Source organism: Stegodyphus dumicola, chromosome 1 (assembly GCF_044657685.1).
Source record: "Stegodyphus dumicola isolate Sdum_Otavi_A_Nest chromosome 1, ASM4465768v1".
Lineage (NCBI taxonomy): Eukaryota > Metazoa > Arthropoda > Arachnida > Araneae > Eresidae > Stegodyphus > Stegodyphus dumicola.
Genome location: NC_140768.1, coordinates 244,457,415 through 244,470,486, shown reverse-complemented (window position 1 = coordinate 244,470,486; position 13,072 = coordinate 244,457,415).

The following is a 13,072-nucleotide window of genomic DNA, read 5'->3' as shown; positions in this document are numbered from 1 at the left end:
TTTGCACAAAATTATTGAATCGTTCTTTCTCATTGAAAATGGACACTCGTGTCCGATTGGAGACACGAGTGTTCAGTCTCCGCGCGTATTCGAGAGGTCGTTTATTACGCGATGTGCTTGGATTTGTTTCGAAAAGCGACTGGCAGATATCTTCTCGTGTCATCAATGTTTGCAACTTGAATTTTTTCATCGGTATCCACTGCAGCTTTAAATTCCTTACTGTTCGTTTACTAAGTGTATAATATCAATGAGATTTATGTTTAAGATACTGTGCAATTGTCAGTCACATGGATATCATTTTCACTTCGTTATTGAGTATTTCAAAAGCTCTTCATTAAAACTTGCTGATAACCTTTACAAATTTGAGTTACACCTATAGTCCACTGGTAAGTTCTTTAATGCTTGAAACTTTAAAGCAGGGGGATTTTTTTTCCTTTATCCGAGAGCTGATATTTTGGACATCATGCTTACTAACACTTCAATTCCCATGGGCTTTGAGGTAATGCACGAACTCACGTCGGGCCGTATTCCAGTTGTTGTGATGCTTGGTACCTCTAAGGTATACAATAATGAACAAGTCAAGATCACAAATTGGGAGCTCTACGAGGAGATGCTAGAGAATAACCCCCCAGCCCTTGGAAGTTTAAAATCTAGGAAAGACATTGACACGACTATTAACAATCTAACTGACTGCATTAGCAATGCCATCAATAGCGCCTCACACTACATCACTAAAGAAAAATATTCGAAGAGGTTGCCCAAGGACATTAGAAATCTAATCACAGAGCGCAATTGACTACTCAAAAGATAGCACTTAACTTGGAGTCCAAGCGTTAAAACTGAGCTGAATAGACTAAACAAGGATATTAAGAAACGGATTGAACAATTCAGAAACGATACCCGGGAAGAAAAAATTTTCAGCTTAAACCCTATGAATGGTTCCCTATGGGCTTTCATAAAGAATTTAAAACGTAAGCCGAACAGCACGCGGCCCATTTTTACTGATTACAAAATAGCTTTTACTAACAAAGATAAAGCTGAAGTACTGGCCGATTATTTAGAGCAGTAGTTTATGCCAAATCGGGTCCCATGTGATCTGGATTTCGTCTATGAAGTCTGCCATAAGATAAAAGACTGGCTAAATGCGCCCACCGTTAGGAAGCAGATTAACTATGCATCGTCATTAGAAATCAGGGACTTAATCAAGAAGCTAAAAACACGGAACGCACACGGGCAAGAAGCTATAAGCAACGTTGCTGTTATGTCTTGGAGCAAAAACAATTTTACTTTACACCTGGCTGCCACTGGCTCCGACATAGCAATGTGAATACTCTACATCTAAAATTTTAAAACACCATTCCAGAATTTTAAATGTTTATTTAATAGAATTCTATTCATATATTTGCAAGTTATACACTATAAATACAATAAACAAAATTTGAACTTATCTGCACCAGCGTGAATAAGCCTGGCATAATTTTCTGAACTCGACGCAACTTTAGCAGGAAAAATACCGCAAATTCAACATAAGGTTCAATCCTTTCCAACGCAGCTAATTTTCTAAATATATTTTACTAATATCCTCTGCGGGACAGCGGATTAATTTCTTTCACCCAAAACTCAAATGTTTTAACGCAATAGTATCGCAAAGGAAAACATCGACTCAGAATCAAAAATTAAAAACTATAGAATATCATCCGCTGTTGCCATTCCAGCACTGCCAAGTTTTTCTTCCTGCAGCTGTTGCCAGACTTATCCTCGCTGTATGTGAGAGGTACAACATCCTCCCACCCTGATTTTCTCAAAATCAGACATTGCACAAAATTTTTTAACATTACAAATAAAACAAAACAATACTATGTATTAGTTTAGAAAACACATAAAACAAACTCGGTTAACATACAATATATATGACAGATAATACTAAAATGAGATCAATAAAAAATAAACTTCTAAGAAAAAGCTAAAGAAAAGAGGATATAAGTCCAAAACGTCTATATTGTACATTATTTCTATGAGCATGTCCTTGGTTTTAAGAGTCTACCGTATCTAGATCTGTTTTCAGTTGCTAGCGTTAGCACAGGATCATTGGTAGTTGAAACTTCTAGTGGATACAGTTTTTTTATTGGTCTTACCAAATATCCACTGCTTGTTTTTACCTGTACCACTCTGGCAGCCCCATTTCTGCTACTGAATATTTTTACAATTTTGCCCATTGGCCACATTACACGTTTTTTATTGTCTAGTTCTATGAGGACTACATTCCCCACCTTTAGGTTTTGACATGAAGCACTTACCTTCTGCACTAGTTGAACCAGATATTCCTTGCGGAAGAGACTTCTCAGTTCTTGTCTCAACGTATTGCAGTAATTTACACGCACATTCAGTTTCTGGGAATCGATGTAATCCAGATCTGGTACCCCCACTTTTCTTATGTCTTGCAAAAACAGGGAAGGTGTCAGAGGTACGAACTCTTCCGAATCATCATAGATGTATGTTAAAGGACGGTTGTTTAATGTGGATTCAACATCACACAGGACGGTCAGTAACTCCTCGAAATTCACCGACGATCTCCCTAAAATTCACACGAGAAGAGTCTTGGTGGAACGAACTAAGCGCTCCCACCATCCCCCCACCACGTAGCCGTAGGGGGGGTAAATTTCCATTTTATTGGAAAACACTCGTTTTCTGTGATTTTTCTCCAATCCAGGCATCTCAGAGCATTGTCTGCTCCGGTAAAATTGGTTCCGTTTTCTGAATACATTGTCGCAGGACGGCCTCGTCTGGCAATGAACCGTCTCAGAGCCTGTAGAAACGTTTCGGTACTCAGAGAGGTGAAAGGCTCCAGGTGAATTGCCCGGTATACGGCGCAAGTGAACAAGACGATCCAAGTTTTACTCTTTGGTCTCAGAAGTAAAGGTCCACAAAGATCGACTCCAGTTGTTCCAAAGACTGCCGAATCTCTTATTCTGTCAAGGGGTAACTGGATCGGAGGGGTAGATAAAGAAGATAAAGGGGTAGATATATTTACTTAGCGGTAAATCTCCTACATACTACACATCGACTTACGCAAGATCTTATATTACGTTTCGACGAAATGATCCAGTATCGCTCTCTTAACTTAGTAGCTAATATCTGCACTCCCGCATGACAGTTCTTTTCATGATACTCTCTTATGAGGCATTCAGTTAAGTAATGCTTGGACGGAAGCAACAGGGGATAAAGGAAGCAGAATTCATCATCACGTTCAATGATTTTAATTTTAACTCTGAGGACTTCGTCGTTGTCTCTCACTACCAATAATCCATGGACGGAATCTCCTTTCTCTTGAAAGTGCTTCCTTTGCTCTAAACTCCACAAAAATGTTTCGGCGTTAGTTTTTTCTTCTACTGTTAAGGTATCCGAAGAATACGAGGGCTTCTTTAGGAGTTTATTAGTACCCCGCAAAACCCCGCAGAATACTCGAACTATTTTAGAAAAACTCGAAAAACGTTTGTACCACTCAGAATCTTCCAATTTTATACTCAAATTGACAATCACTCCCTTCTTAATTTCTGCTGCAACAGAATTTTCGTCTTGAGTAAACTCAAAGTCTGGCCATTCTTTCGGAGAGCTTTTCAGAAATTCGGAGCCCTCCCACCAATTGTATTGCCGCAAATGTTCAGGCGTACAGCCACGAGATGCCACATCTGCCGGATTCAATTTTGCAGGGATATGTCTCCAACATTCCTGCTTCGAGAGTTTCCGAATCTCCTTTACTCTATTATTCACAAATACTCCCCAGTTTTCCTCTCGTTGTATCCAGCTAAGAGCCACAGTAGCGTCTGTCCAGTAATATATCGGGACATCGACTAAGCACAGGGTTTCAACAGTATACCTTGCCAAGCGTGCACCTAGAACACAGGCTAGCAACTCCAAACGCGGAATATTTATTTTCTTTAAGGGCGATACCCGTGATTTTGCTATGACGAATTTCACGAAAACTTTGTCTTCTTCTTTACTTCGTAAGTAAATGACAGTTGCATAAGCAGCTTGACTGGCATCGCAAAAGACGTGTAGAGTCCATGAATCCTTAATTCCATGACCCATGCGACGAGGTAATTTAAGGCTGGAAAGACTAGGCAACCTTTCGCACCATCTCTCAAATCTTGTTTGAAGTTCATCCGGTAATGGCTTATCCCAGGTCGATATTGTTGCCCAAGACTCTTGAAGAATTAATTTCGCAGGTAATATGACGGGCACAAAGAAACCTAGCGGGTCAAAAACAGCATGGATTAGAGACAATAGTCTCCTTTTTGATAAGTCTCTTTTAACGATTTCTCTTTGGACGGATATTGTAAGGCTGTCATCTCGTCGGTTCCACTGCAAGCCTAGAACTGCGGAGACTGGATCACTATCTTCAGCTGCTAGCTCTTGATCACCATATTGATTAAAAGTCCATATTCGAAGATCCATTTTGGCTTCTGCCATAATAGTAATCGACTGGCTCATAAAAACCTTTAACTCTTCGTTATCATCGACTGACGTGACACAATTGTCAACATAAAATGATTTGGCAAGTTTATTCGCAACAGCTTTGAATTCAGGTGAAACGTGAGACAAATGAAATGAAATCATAGCTGCCAATAAATAGGGGCTACTAGTTAACCAAAAAATAACCCTCTCGTGACGAAACACTTCAATTCTATTATTTACCCACCACAAAAACTTTAAGTAATTTTGATCCTCACGCTCTACCTCAATCTGTAAAAAGGCCCGCCTGATATCGGATGTTACACCAATTGCCTTTTCCCTAAACCGCATTAGAATGGCTGAGATTTCTTCTACAAGATTTGGACCTTTTATCAAGCAATCATTTAGCGAAAGCGAACCAACGACTTTGCTCGATGCATCGAATACAGGCCTAATCTTGGTAGTGAGGCTACCTAATTTTATTACTGGATGGTGTGGTAAATAATGCCCTCCGTCATTCTTTACTGATTTTGGGACAATTTCTATGACATCTTCCGCTAGCCATTCGTTAAATACTGTACTATACTCATCAAATTTATTTAATTTTCTCAATTTTCTCGTAGTAGCAAAGAGCCTCTTTTCTGCAATATGCCAGTTAGAGGGAATATCAGGAGGGAATTTTAGAGCCCAAGGTAAACTCACGCAATATCTACCATCTCCGGTTCTGCGAAGGCCTCTAAGAAACTGCTCTTTCGCTGCTTGATCCTCTGCGACACTGGAAATGCTTTGCGCATCATCTGCAATGCCGATAGTTTCTAACTTCCACATAAAGGAAGGTTCCATGTCTTGAATAAGAAGATTAGTTACTAACATAGATGGGGTACCCTCAAAACTTTGGATAATCGTTCCTTTCGATTCCCCGCACAGCGTCAATCCCAGTTTAGTATTTATGGCTGTCAAACCACCCTCAAGCTGAATTACTTCACCAGTAAGTATTTGCCCATAAATATCACTCCCTATGAGAATTTCTATTTTCGAGTGACCCTCACCGACATCTGAAATCCAAATTCTGTGTCTTTTTAATTCCTTCAATAACGGTCCCTTAGGTATGCGTGGTATGCCTCCACAAATGGTATTTTGATCCAGAAAACTAAATTGGCACACTTTGTTTTTACCAACCGGGCTTAGACCTATAGAATATCTCTTGTGAATTTTTGACTCAGTCCTTGTTCCGCCAAATAACGCGTGAGTTAAAGTTTCAGAGGAAATGCTTTTTAGATTTAAAGCTTCAGCTGTGGATTGTAAAACGTAAGATCGTTGGGATCCACAATCCAAGAGGCACCTGACCACCTTCTTTACAGTGCCTACAACTATTTCAACCATTAACGTCATAAGAGTGACTTCATTCATACATAAGGGAGAGGACATTGTACTTTGTACCATTACTGACTCGTTTCGTTTTTCCTTATTGTCAGCATTGTTTTCTGATACCTCCGGGGATAAAATTATAGGGCGAGATCGCCTGCACAAATAGCATTGAATAAACTGTGGACAGTTCTTCGCAAAATGCCCTGGTTTAAGACAGCGGAGGCAGCATTTTAATTCTCTTAATGTGTCTAATCTTTCCTTTAAGCTCATCGATCGAACTGTAAAACATTCTTTGCTTTCGTGAGATTTTCCGCAAAAAACACATTTTTGTTCTTTGACAGCAACTAGACTTGCTGCGCTAGCGATTGGTTATTTGGTCTTAAGTTTTACATCTTTAGAATGTTCATTGCGTGAAGTAGAAGAAATTTCAAATCCAGACCTAGCTAGTTTAACTCTCTGCTATCCTTCGACCTCTTTACGCAAAAATTCCAGGAGATTTGTGAGACGTGATCCTTCTTTACTGAACAAAACGCTTATCTGCCATACTCGAAGCATCTCAGCAGACAGACAAGACTCGACCATGGGATATAACCAGGAAACATTAGTATCCAGGGCTAAGCCTAAAGACTCTAGAGATCTGAGATGGATTCGATTTTGTCAAACAGTGACACTAGCGGCAACCGATCCTTCCCTTGTGAGCGTGCATTTTTGATAATTAATTTTAACAGTTCCCTCACATATATTTCAGTTAAAATTTCCTTGTTTCCAAAACGCTCCTCAAACGCAGAAATGGCTTTCGGGTAATTTTCAGCCGTTAAAGGATAACTATCTATTAACTCACTAGCCCGAGTTCTGGGTGACATGCCTATTCACAAAGCCTACAGACCGTTTCTTCTGCTGTTTGCTCCGATTGGTTAAAAGAGATAGGGTTACAGAATCTAGTGCTTGGCGACTTTTGGTTCATCGCTTTTACAATTTGTATCTGAGCGTCGTGTACCAAAAAGTGAGCATAACCCACCGGAGAAATTGCAGCCCAGTGGTAACGAGAGCGGGAATAATTCTCAGAATTCTAGGTTGCTGGTTCTATACCCGCTCGTAGCTTTCATAAACTCTGCTCTATACGAATTTATTTTTATTTTAACTTCATTGAATGACTTTGTCATTATTTGTCTTTTCACCTTCGGGTACGGTGTTAAAAATTAATCGCCTTTATTTTGTCTATTTTTGTTAATGTTAATTTTTCTTTGCTTTGTACTCTTTGTAGTAGGTACCAGTAAGCAAGATTACGATCCAAGATCCCGAAAAGCGTTTCAATAGAAATAGCGCATAATGGCATAAAATATAATTTTAGTTATACTTACTCGTAAAAAGAATAGGTATCCGACACCCTTAAATGTTTAGTGAATGTTTTCATTTGGTTAATTATTTAATATTCCTCTATTTGTATAAATTAATGCGCTATGAAAATTTACACAAAGACTCTTCCTAAGTGAAATAAACGAAAGAGTGCATATGCTGTCTCCATATAAACACCTTTTCTTGTAAAACAATTACGTACTTTTAAAAGTTTAAATTCAAATACAAATAAACTATTAATAAGATCAGTAGGTTATTTAAGATATATTCCACACAATTCCTCTAAGCTTTCATTCATAAACTAAAAAAATATTGAATGAAATAAACGCTGTTTCCGTTTGTTCGGCGTTAATTACCACGCCTACAGGGCGATAACTTGCCATTCCAAATATGACCGCCAAGCAGATGTTTCCTGCAATGAGAGCAGCCCGTAGCGAAATTGTCTGTAGGCTTTGTGAATATGCGGGTGACATTGATTGAGCTAAATAATGGAATTTGTCAACGTCATTAAGCTCCTTATCCTCATGGATCTTTTTAAATTGACCCCAAAATGTAAGGTAACTTAATAATTGTCCATCGAATTTTTTAATTTGAATTTTCGGCAACTTGTACCGTTTTTCATTAGAAGCACTTATGCTACTATCCGTGTTAGAACTCGTATTGACACTACGCTCAACCGCATTATCTATCTTCTCTTTCACCCTACGATTAAGCGTGAACTCATCTGAATATTCTTCGGAGCCTATAACCTCCGTTTCCAGATCATCTTCAGCGGCTTTTCCCTTAATCATTGAATCTAGTATTTCTGAATCGCAAGATCTCAACTCAGCAATTATCATCTACAACTTGAAAATTTTGTCTTTCAATACATCTCTATCCGCTTGAACACCTTTACAAAGTTCGGTTTTTAGAATCTTAGCCGTCCTAGTAAAGACACTGCGTGCCGTTGCAAGCTTTTTCTTCAACATATCAACATCCATTTTTATCTTTAAATGCAGACCCACTTAAAAGTCAAAATCTGTAATGTTGTCATGAATCCGACAAATCATCAAAAACGTCTTTACTCAGAAATTCCAAAAATATAACTCAATATAATAAAAATGAATAACAATATGTCATAACATTCTTGATACAACAAAACAAAATTAATTTGAATATCACCGAAGAAGATTTAACGCAAAACCTTTTCTACGTTTACACTGCAGACGATTTAACGCATAGCATTTCGATTGAAAATTGAAACTAATTCGAATACAAATACGAAATTCAACATTGCAGACGATAAAACGCATTACGTTTCCAAATAACACTTAAATATTAATATTTACTTCTACAACAATATAATATAGCAAACGCAATACTTTCTCAACTATATTAATATAATAATCCCAACACATTCCAATCAGGATCGCAATCCTGGCTGGCTCGCCATTTTGTTATGTCGTGAAGCAAAAACAATTTTACTTTACACCTGACTGCCACTGGGTCCGACATAGCAATGTGAATACTCTACATCTAAAATTTTAAAACACCATTCCAGAATTTTAAATGTTTATTTCATAGACATTCATATATTTATACATATGCAAATATATTCATTCATATATTTGCAAGTTATACACAATAAATACAATAAACAAAATTTGAACTTATCTGCACCAGCGTGAATAAGCCTGGCATAATTTTCTGAACTCAACGCAACTTTAGCAGGAAAAATACCACAAATTCAACATAAGGTTTCATCCTTTCCAACGCACTAATTTTCTAAATATATTTTACTAATATCCTCAGCGGGACAGCGGATTCATTTCTTTCACCCAAAACTCAAATATTTTAACGCAATAGTATCGCAAAGGAAAACATCGACTAAAAATCAAAATATTAAAATCTATAGAATATCATCCGCTGTTGCCATTCCAGCACTGCCAAGTTTTTCTTCCTGCAGCTGTTGCCAGACTTATCCTCGCTCTATGTGAGAGGTACAACAGTTGCTATCAAGAAAATGCCTATGAATGTAGTCACGAAGTTCACTAGCGTCACAAATGCATCTCTCAGTATTAGCTACTTCCCCAATGTCTGGAAGCAAGCAAAAACTATACTGTTACCAAAACCTAGAAAAAATGCCACCAGGCCTGAGTGATACAGGCCTATAAGTCTGCTCTCGGGTCTGGGGAAACTTTATGAACGAATCATTCTGAACAGGCACAGGCCCTTCCTTGACGTGCTACCGCCCGAACAATTCGGATTCCGGAGTAACCTATCCACCTTCAAACAAGTTCGACTTATGGAGTTTTGTGGAAACGCTCTGCACCACAGGCAGAATATTGCCACCCTCATGCTGGACGTGGCGAAAGCCTTTGGCCGCGTTTGGCATGAGGGGCTTTTTTACAAGCTCATAAACTTCAATATTGATAGAGAGATTATTATTGTTTCTTTCATTAACAATTGAAGTTTCGTGGTCTCCATTGGAAAGGATACTACTAAAACACGAAAGATTAATGCTGGGGTCACCCAGGGGTCCATTTTGTATCTTCTATATGTTGCTGATTTTCCCCGGACACACCTGAACCGAAATAACTTCTTAGGCTGTTACGCAGACGACACAGCTTTAGCTGTCAGGTCTGCTAACGCCAACTACGCAGTAAAAAAACTACAAGACATTATGCCAGAAATTGAAAGTTTGTGTACCAAGTGGAGAATTTCAATCAATCCCCAAAAATCCCAGTTGCTCTTAGAATGAAACACACTCAGAATCAGCTCAAGAGAAAACTCTACTTGTTCAACGAAGTGGACCCACAAGTGTGAAATGCAAAATACCTAGGGGTTACACTTAATGAGAAACTGGCCTGGAAAAACCATATCACAAACTTCAGAAAAAAGGCCTTCACAGTAATAAATAGTTTAAGCCCCCTGCTGAACAAATATTCTAGATTAGACCTACGCAGAAAACGGCTTGTTAAATCATGAACATAAGGTCGATTATAACTTATGCATCACTCGCCTGGAATACGGCCAACAAGAGGCCAACAAGAATGACTTACATAAGCTGCAGCTACTGTAAAATAAGATTCTTAGACTGATCACAAATGCTCACTATTTTGTAAGTAATGCCATGTTACATAAGGATCTGAAGTTAAGTACCATAGAAGAACATCTTCATAAGCTGAACAGAAATTTTTACCAGAAGGCCATTAACTGTGCACATCTGTCAAATCTGAACACGCTGAATTATGTAATTTTGGAGGAGGACTGTAATATTAGACCGTTAGCGGCCCACCTCACCAAAGACTCAAATTTTTCTACTTAGGATTACTGGTGCGTAGTGTGTATATTGTACATAGACTTGTTATTGTAAAGTATATAGTGTATATATTGTATATAGATTTGTTATTGTAAAGTACTATTCTATTCACACAGATTTATGACGGTATACTCACCACGTTTTGTCTGTTCATGTTTGCTGGATTTTCGACCGCGCGATTTTCCGGTCCCCTTTTACCTACCTCTTCATTACCTACGGGTTTAATATACTCACAGTCTAACGTGATGCGCCTATGTGGCAATAAATTGATTGAGCCGGAGACACCGCACTTCATGCGTTATTCCGGCGATACCTAATCAGTCAGTCAGTCCTTTATTCGATTAAAAGCTTCATTTTTAACCACACATATTTACGCGGCACAGAACGGCCAAGCGATGTTCCAAAATGTTTTTCTTTTGGATTTTAACTTTTAAATAAATATGTGTGTTGGGGTAATGCGCGATAGTATAAACCTAGTTCCCTCGTGTTATGTCTTTAAGATAGTATATTATAGACAATTTAGGCCATTAATTTGACAAAAATTTTCCTGCTGCAGTTAAATCAGTAATTTTTCCCTTCATCATGAACCATGTTTGTAAATAATATTTTTTCTTCTATTTCATAAGTAAACTAGCTATCTCTTGCTATCGTCATAGTCATATCTTGTTATAAAATTATTTTATCTATATTTACTGCTAATTATTCAGCTTTCTGGGGTATTAATGGAACATTAACATTTGTGTAAAAGCTATACAGAAGTCAACGGGCACAAAGTTTATAAACAATTGCAGACCACATTTTTCAGTGCTTTCTCAACACTCTGATATTTCAATTTCATGTTTATATTTCGATTTTACTTTGATTTCCAAATGATATCTTCCCAATCCTTCAAAATCTCGCATACGAAGAGTTCAGAAACATTTAACCAAAGCGCAGCATTCCGCTGACTCATTTTTGGAAATAGGTAACAGCAATTTAAGAAGTCAATTTGATGTCTTAGAACTTTACGTTTTTTACTAGCCTCCATGGTAAAAATGACGAAACAAATTTTAAAAAATGAGCGCTTCCAAAAGCAGGACATTCATTCAAATTCAAATACAAAACATATCAAAGAATGTTTGGGGCTCTTAAAAGCAGGTTTTCTAGAATTTAGTTTCGTTAAAATAGTTTTAGTCCGGCAGATTATCCTTAATACTTAGTAAACGGGCACCTTTGTATATATGTTGACTTAAATCATAATCAAGCTGTTTGTCGACTTAATCTCTTACACGGCGATCTTTCTCTGCCTTCCTGTAGAAACGGGTGGGACTTCGGCTGTTCAATAATATTATTTGAATGACAATTATTAAACGCAGTCGCACTAAGCGACGTTTACTGCAGGAAAATTTGCAAGGAAAATATATTATGATATAGAACATTGAGACAGAAAATAAACCACCGAAACGAAATATAATAGTACAAATCATTGGAAAAAAACATTATTAAACAACTATAAATCGTAACATGATAATGACAACACAAATATGATTTTAAAACCTTTTCAGATTTCAAATGAGCGTCGTTGTCGGGAACAATACTTAACGATTTTGAAAGCATAAACTATCTGTTTGTTAGTTACAATAAGTGTTCCAAATGCATTGTTTGAACTTAAATGCAATAACAATGCGTATAAACTGCTGTTTCTTGATATTTTGGATTACCTTGTGGTGTTGCGCGGCCCCAACCTACACGCAACAATACTAGTGACTGCTATGAACTGGAAAGTACACAAAACTTTTAAGAAGGGTTTAACTCCCTTTTTATTCTACTTTAGAAGTTACAGATGCGTGCACTTGACGCTCACAAACTACGCCGACCCGGCGGTAAAATAAAAATAAGAAACTAAAAATGAATAATAACAAGTTACTACCTACGAGGCTCTCTAAACGTAACTAACCTAACCGCGTTCTAAGATACAGCTAATATTTCAGAAAACTTTCTGAATATTAAGTTGAAAGATTCAACTATCTGCTGAGGCAAGCACACAGGCCGAAACGCGCGGTTCTTCAATTTCTACCTAGCAACCTTCACGTTCGTGAAGCAAGAAAGCACACCTACAAACTCGTTTCCCTTCTATTTAACTCAAATTACTTCCGCTGACAATTTGAATACTTTGCGCGTTCTACTAAAATTTACATACTCTGGCATTGGCAATTCCAGGGGAAAGTAAGGCTTGACAGGAAAGATAGTTTAAACTTTAAATAAATGTTAGTTACAATAAATATAAACCCTACAACCTTTTGATTTATGGAAATTTTACACACAAATAAAGAGCAGTTCCTCAATATAAGGCATAATGTGGAGATCCATAATATGACACTCATGCACTCTTTACTTTTTAACATAAAAACCTTTTACTTCCTCAGATAATTAAAAAGACCATGATCCCTCAAACTCAGACTTACAAAATCATCTTGAAACTTAGTTCTCAACAGAAAAGGAAATTAAATTACGTAATTTCACACATAATATATCTAAACATAATAAAGAAATTTACTTCAGAAATTGCAAGCATCTAGAGAAACAAAGGAAGTAACAAAAGGAAGAGGCTCATTT